The sequence below is a fragment of the Protopterus annectens genome, chromosome 3.part1 (assembly GCF_019279795.1).
Source record: "Protopterus annectens isolate FY-2018-M chromosome 3.part1, PAN1.0, whole genome shotgun sequence".
NCBI classification, from domain to species: domain Eukaryota; kingdom Metazoa; phylum Chordata; order Ceratodontiformes; family Protopteridae; genus Protopterus; species Protopterus annectens.
Window position 1 is genome coordinate 1,816,972,651 of NC_056732.1, and position 7,640 is coordinate 1,816,980,290.

A 7,640-nucleotide genomic window follows, 5' to 3' on the forward strand; every position below is an offset into this window, starting at 1 on the left:
ATTAAATGCACAATTCACTGATGTGGTCATTAAATGCCCACTTTACTGATGTGCTCATTAAATGCACCCTTCACTGATGTGCTCAATAAATACACCCCTCACTGATGTGTTCATTAAATGCACACTTCACTGATGTGCTCATTAAATGCACACTTCACTGAAGTGCTCTTTACATGCACCTATCACTGATGTGCTCATTAAATGCACCCTTCACTGATGTGTTCATTAAATGCACACTTCACTGATGTGCTCATTAAATGCACACTTCACTGAAGTGCTCTTTACATGCACCTATCACTGATGTGCTCATTAAATGCACCCTTCACTGATGTGTTCATTAAATGCACACTTCACTGATGTGCTCATTAAATGCACCCTTCACTGATGTGCTCATTAAATGCACACTTCACTGATGTACTCTTTAAATGTACACTTCACTGATGTGCTCATTAAATGCACAATTCACTGATGTGGTCATTAAATGCCCACTTTACTGATGTGCTCATTAAATGCACCCTTCACTGATGTGCGCATTAAATGCACACTTCACTGAAGTACTCATTAATTTAGAGCAGTTTTTTTCCCTTTTGTTAGATGGTGCTGTGAAAGTGGAAGTTGCATACACATTATACATGCATGGTAATAAGTGCTTTTGCTAGAGCAGGCTGACTCATACATGGCACCATTAAGATTAGAGTGTGACAAATGCTATTAACCACCTTATTAGTCACATAAATACAATAATGTACCTTGCTGTGAAGAAAAATCAGTATATCAGCTGTAGACTCTGTATGAGTGTCAGTTTTTATGTTTCAGTAAAGCAATGATAATGGTTACTGTATAAATACAAGATTCACATTAGTCAGGCTTGGAATATGGTGATATGGTGTTAATCTTCAATACAGATGGAATGCATCACTGACAGTATGCAAACTCATGAGGGAGTTGTTTAAGTCTTGTCTTTTACATGCAGACAATATGTGCCAGATTCTTAATTATACACAATGATATAATTTGTTCCAGTAACTCATCTAAAGCACACAGCACTCTAGTGTACAATTCTTGAGAAGTGGCAGCCGAGGTAAATATGTATTATTCAGTGTCATCTCTTTCAATAAACACAGCACCCCAGAGTGTTTTACTTCAGTATAAAGCTGCTTCTATTTGCACTTTTTTGTTTTCTCTTCAGTACTGCACAGCTCATTTTGTTTGGATTTCTTGAGGTATCTCCCTTGGAATTGTGCCCGATCCCTTAGTGCAAGTACATGGCTGTTAGTTGATGACAAGCTGTAGATCAGCAGAGATGCATTAACTGGTCTGTGCTGGACTGGTGCACTATCATCATATTTTGGTTGTCTGTTCTTAGTTTGCATTTAAATGCTGGTATCTCACAATTCCATTGGAGTAAGTGGGATTACATAATCATGTATGCAAATTTTATGTTAATCAGCGCACAGATTTGCACCTATTTTTCAGGGCCTTTGTCCAGATTTTTGATGTTTCCAGGTTGAGAGGTATGGTTATTGCACTGTACAGTCATACTTGTGATGCACCAACTATTGTATATAGCAGGAAGCTGTACTTCCTCCTCACTATGGTCATCTAACAACACTTTAGGGATCACAGCCACAGTGTTTAACCTATAGACTAATTTCCTTTACTCCCCATATGTTACTCCAGCTACACTGCCTAATCATAGGTTCATAGGTGTGTACTAGTCTAATGGTCCTGGAACCTTTACAAGCCTAGCCCATAGGATTACCCTGGCATTGTGCCACCTGACCTTAGTTCCCAGTGCCTCTGTCGGGTAGAGCCACTGAAGTGATACCTGGGGTGAACTTTCTATTTACCATCCACTCATCAAGATTTCTCTTGTAGAGGGCCAGTGAGGTGCTCTGCTTGACATGTATAGGAAGTCTATTCCATAGCATGGGCAGTCTCTGGATTATGAACCTGTGCCTCCAGCATGTTCTGTTGATTGTGGTAATAAGGTTGAGGTCTCTGGAGCATGTGGTATGGAGGGATTTGAATTTCTTTAGCTGTAGCATTTCTAACAGAGCTGGGTCAGACATGGTCTTGTAAGTCAAGCAGAGATCACCTCTAAGTAGGCAATATGAGACAGAGAATAGTTGGAGTTTTTTGAGTCTGTCCATATAGGACAAGTGGCCTAGGATCCTCTTTGTAGGGTACTTTTGTGGCTTCTCCACTTGTTGCAGGTCTCTAATGAGGTACATGCCAAATGGAGCATTGTACTCAATGATTGACCTAATGAAGGAAGACTAGAGGGAGACAATGACCTCTTTCTTCCTGGATGCAAAACCCTTAGTAATGAGATGTGCCACATAGAAGGACTTTCTGACCACAGTGGCAATGTGGTGGTCAAAAGAGAGGTTGCTGTCAACCTGTGTTCCCAGATCCCTTATAATGCTTTCTGTGTTCAGTGGACTACCTTTGATGTGGTAATTCATGGGAAGCAGGTTTTTCCCAAGGGGGATGATGACATATGTTTTGGCATTGAGCTTATGGCCATAGTTCTGACACTAGTCGTTGGTCTCATTGAGGCCTTTCTGTAGGATGTCAACATCACTCGAGGAGTTAATAATAGCTCCTAACTTGCAATCATCTGCGAACTTTGTCAGCCAGAGTCCCTTCATGTTGGCCTGGACTTCAGAGAAGTAGATATCAAACAGGAGATAACCCAGGATCGAACCCTGTGGGACTCCACTCATGACTGTTTGGCAGTCTGACTTGGAGTCAGCTACTTTCACACTGTGGGTGCTATCTGTGAGCCAGTTTGCAACCCATCTAGTGATATAGTAGTTGATGCCTAGCTTAGTGAGTTTTTCTATGATTCCTGAGTGGGGAATGGTAACAAAGGCCTTGGCCAGATCAAGGTAAGCTGTATGAACCACCTTGCCTTCATCCACAGCTCTGGTGACTGACTCAAAGAAGTCGACCAAGTTGAGCAGGCATGATCTACTCTTCACAAAACCAAACTGTGTGGGATCCAGAGTTTGGAGATTCCCTATACCCTTGTTTATTAGGTCCATGATGATGCATTCCATAGCTTTGCATATCAGACTTGTCAGGCTAATGGGGCGATAGTTCCCAGGGTCTGCAGTCGCTCCTCCTTTGTGGAGAGGGATGACTGTAGCAGTGCACCATTTGGTAGGGACAATGCCTGAGGTGAGGCTGTGATTGAATAGGGCACACAGGTGAGGTGCCAATTCCCTCTGTAGTTCATGTAAAACACAGCCAGGGATATTGTCAGGTGCCATAGAAGCTGTATTCTTGGCCTTGGACAGTGCTGTTTTAACCTGTGCAGCAGTAATACTGGGTGCCTGGCAGTCTACTGCTATTGTAATTGGTCCTTTGGAGGGGGAGAGAGGGATAAAGTTGGCACTGAATCTGTCAGCCAGTATATTGGCAATATCTATTGGCTCTGTACAGGTGGTACCATTGTGCAGTAGCTCAGAACAAATCTGGGTATTGCTGTGGAGATTCTTATGTAAGCCATAGTCCCCCTATGTTTGCCTGTACTTCTGAGAAGTAGATGCTGAACAATAGGGGGCCAAGGACTGAGCCCTGTGGGACACCACTTGTAACCGGCTTGGAGTCTGACATGGCTCCAGCAACTCTAACCCTGTGGGTTCTGTCCTTTAGAATCATACACCAATGCACTGTATGAACACATACACAAATGCACTGTATGAACACATAACTACAGAAGGCCTTGTAGTTGTCTTTACTATCTGTTGCAATTCTGTTTTCATAGCTAGCTTTATAGGATTTGATGAGGGATCTCAACTTTTTGTAGAGGCTGATAAGGGAGTTTTTTCCAGTCTTGGGACTTCACCTTATCCGTATCAATTTCCTCCTTCTGTTGAGGAGCTTGTTTATGGCAAGGGAGTACCAGATTGGCTTCCTTTTTTTTGGAGGAGAGAATCTTGGTTCTATTGGGTATGGCAAGATCCATACATTTGTGTATGTGTTCATACAGTGCATTGGTGTATGATTCTAAAGGACAGAACCCACAGGGTTAGAGTTGCTGGAGCCATGTCAGACTCCAAGCCGGTTACAAGTGGTGTCCCACAGGACTCAGTCCTTAGCCCCCTATTGTTCAGCATCTACTTCTCAGAAGTACAGGCAAACATAGGGGGACTATGGCTGACAAAGTTTGCGGATGACTGCAAACTGGGTGCCATAGTGGATTGTACATCGGACACAGACATCCTTCAGAGGGGTCTCACGGAAACTGATAGCTGGTGCCAGAGCCATGGCCTGAAGTTAAATGCAAAAAAGTGTATAGTCATACCCTTTGGGAAAAACAAGGTAACCCCAAGCTACCATATAGGTGGCAACCCACTAAGCACAGAAGAGGTTATCAGGGACCTGGGTACCCAGGTTGACAGTGGCCTCTCGTTTGACACTCACGTTGCTAAAGTGGTTCAAAAGACCTTCTACATTGCCCATCTGATCATGAAGGGATTCACATCCAGATCAAGTGAGGTCATTGTTCCCCTGTACTCTTCACTTATCAGACCAATGATCGAGTACAATGCCCCATTCGGGATGTATCTCACCCGACACCTGCAGCAATTAGAGAGACCCCAAAAGTTCCTCACCAAAAGGATAAAGGGACTCCAAAACCTGTCATATACTGCCAGACTGAAGAAACTCCAACTCTATTCAGTTGCATACCGTCTGCTCAGAGGTGACCTGTGCCTGACATACAAGGCCATGACCAACCCAGAATTAATGGACATGCTCCACCTCAAAAAATCCAAATCCACCAGAACCACTAGAGCAAGTGACTTAAACCTTAGCACGGATATAAATAGGACATGCTGGAGGGATAGATTTATCACCCAGAGACTCCCCATGCTGTGGAATAAAATCCTGGTCCATGTGAGGCAGAGCACCTCGCTGGCTCTGTTCAAGAGAAATCTTGACCGGTGGATGGGAGATCATAGGTTTACCCCGGGAATCATCTCTGTGTCACTGCTGGACAGAGGCACAACAAACTAATGGGCACATTATTTCTAACATAAGGGGTGGCATAAGCCACATAACTTTGGGCTAGGCTTATAAATGCCTTAGGGCAGATAGCCTAGTATAAACCTATGAACCTATGAACCTATTCCACGGTCGTGCAATTATTCTCCATTTGCATGGGTGCCGTGAAGTTAGCCACCTCTATTTTTAGGAGCCCAAATTTAGCTTTGGAGAAGTTTTTCATGGTGGTTATATTTTGGGGGGTGGGATGTGGATTTCCAAGGTGATTAGTTTGTAGTAGGCTCTAACCAGGGAGGAGTTGACTACTGGTAAAGAGCAATGGTTGCCCATGTTAGTAATGACCAGGTCAAGGATGTTGCTACCTCTAGTAGGGGTAAGAATGAGCTTGTCCAGTGCATTGGAATTTATGAATTCCAGGAAACATTGGGCAAGTGTTATTGGTACATAAGTAGTTTTCCCAGTTAATGGAGGGGTAGTCGAAGTCGCCCAGTATGAGAGTGTTAGGTTGGATCCTAATATTCTCCAGGGTGCTTAGGAATGTGGAGTGTGAGTCTTGGAACATGGTTGGGGACCTATAGCAGGCTACAACCTGAATCTCTGTCTTACCCAATGTTAGCTGCACCTGAAGTATCTCAGATGCATTATGTTGGGCTACCAGTCTGGAGGTGTGCGCATCCTTTATGAATATGGAAACATCACCTCCTATGGAGCTTCGATCCAAGTTCTGGGACTGAAAGGTGTGGAATTAGTGGGTCTATATTAAAAGCATGAACATTTACTTACCCGAATACCTAAACATCGACACATATTCCACGGACTGCAAATACACCGAATGCCCTAAACCGCAAAATTCAAAAACTCAAACCATCATAGTTCTCCCACCCCACTGCCCGCTACATACTACCTACACAAACAAACTAAATAAACCACATACATACACTAACCAAAACCCTACTTCTAACCCTACACTAAATCTTGCATATATACCACCATGTATGCACTTAATTTAAACCGCACCCTAACCCTAAGGTACGTAACTATTGCACACTTACCTTATGGAGCTAAAACGCAGAAGGGCCAACCATGACGATTCGACATTTCCGATTTCACACTTCAGGACAATTGATGTTTTCGTGGTTCGATGAAGACGCATCGGCATTTAGGTATTCGGATAAGTAAACATTCATTCTTTTAATATAGACCCGGAATGAATTATAGCCTAGTAGTGCAGGGGTGCTTTCTGCTGCCTTGAACCAGGTCTCTGTTACAGCACAAATGTCGATGTTCTCTATTTTAACAAATGCTTTGAGCAAGTGCATTTTGAGATTTAGACTTCTAGCGTTGAGCAGCATGACCCTCAGATTGCATTTGTTTGTAGCCGTTACAGTGGTAATTTGGTCTTTGGAACACCACCTAAAAAAGACACTATTTGGGTGGCAAGAGTCTTGGCCAGTATCCAGAAGCCCAGGGGTGACAGATGCAGGCCATCTCTGGCAAAGCATCGAGGTCTGTCAAACATGCCATCCCAGGCAGACACATACTGGATCCCCTTAGAATGACACCAGAAACTTAGCCAATTGTTGAAATCAATCATTTTCTGCTTGTACTGTGGTATCATTCTGGGTGATGGTAGGATGCTGCTCAGGGCTACAGTCATACCTACCTGGGCTACATAATCAGAGAGCTGCTCCATGTCTCTTTTCATGTAGTCCAGGGAGGTACATCTCAGGTCATTCACACCCACATGGACAGTGACAAAGTCATATTTGTACCTGTTGTTGAGTTACCTGAGTGCATGCATTACGGGGTGGATCCTAGCACCCGACAGGCAGCTGACTCTTACTTTCTCCTTATTCAGCCTAGTGTGTGGGACATCAGAGTCCTTCACTATCGAGTCACCTATGACTAGTGTGCTGGGCATGCTGTTTTGCCTTAGGGGCTTTGGTTGAGTGTCACACTGTTTAGGAGAGTTATGTGTCTCGTGATTAGTGTTGTGTTGTGGTGATCGAGTGCATTTCTGCCTCGGACGTCTCTGCTGTTTGGGTAGATTTGTATTGAGAGCCTCCACGAAGGTGGGTGTGTGTTTTGTGTTTTTATGTGAAGGCAGTGCTGGTGTGTGTTCTGGAGGGCTATGAGTTCCATGTGCTGTGGTGCAAGTGTCGGCTTTCTCCTCTTGACCAGCTATTCCGGTCTTGGATGGAGAGTGCATGGCTTCCAGTTTTGATTTATAAGTGCATCTCTCGCAAGTCTGAGTGTTGGGAGGTAAGAGGAGAGGGTTGTCAGTGTACATGAGGCAGTTGCTACATTGCCTCAGGATGCCCAAGTTCACCAGGTTAATTGGAGAAAGCACAGGGAACAGACCTTTAGACATGCCTGGAGGGGTGAGCATTAATAAGTACTGGAGCTGTTTCCTTGTAGAACATTTAGTGCTGGTAGCACTTTTGTGTGCTACAGTAATTGTTACAATAAGTCTGGTAAAGTGCTAGACTAATAAGCTAGTAAAAGTGCAGGAGAGAATTCTGTTGCCCTGTCATCAACCCCATTTCATATTTTTTTCTTTATGGAGATGGGATGTTGCCTCAGTTATCACCATCTTTCTCAATGCAGTGCCACACAACTACATT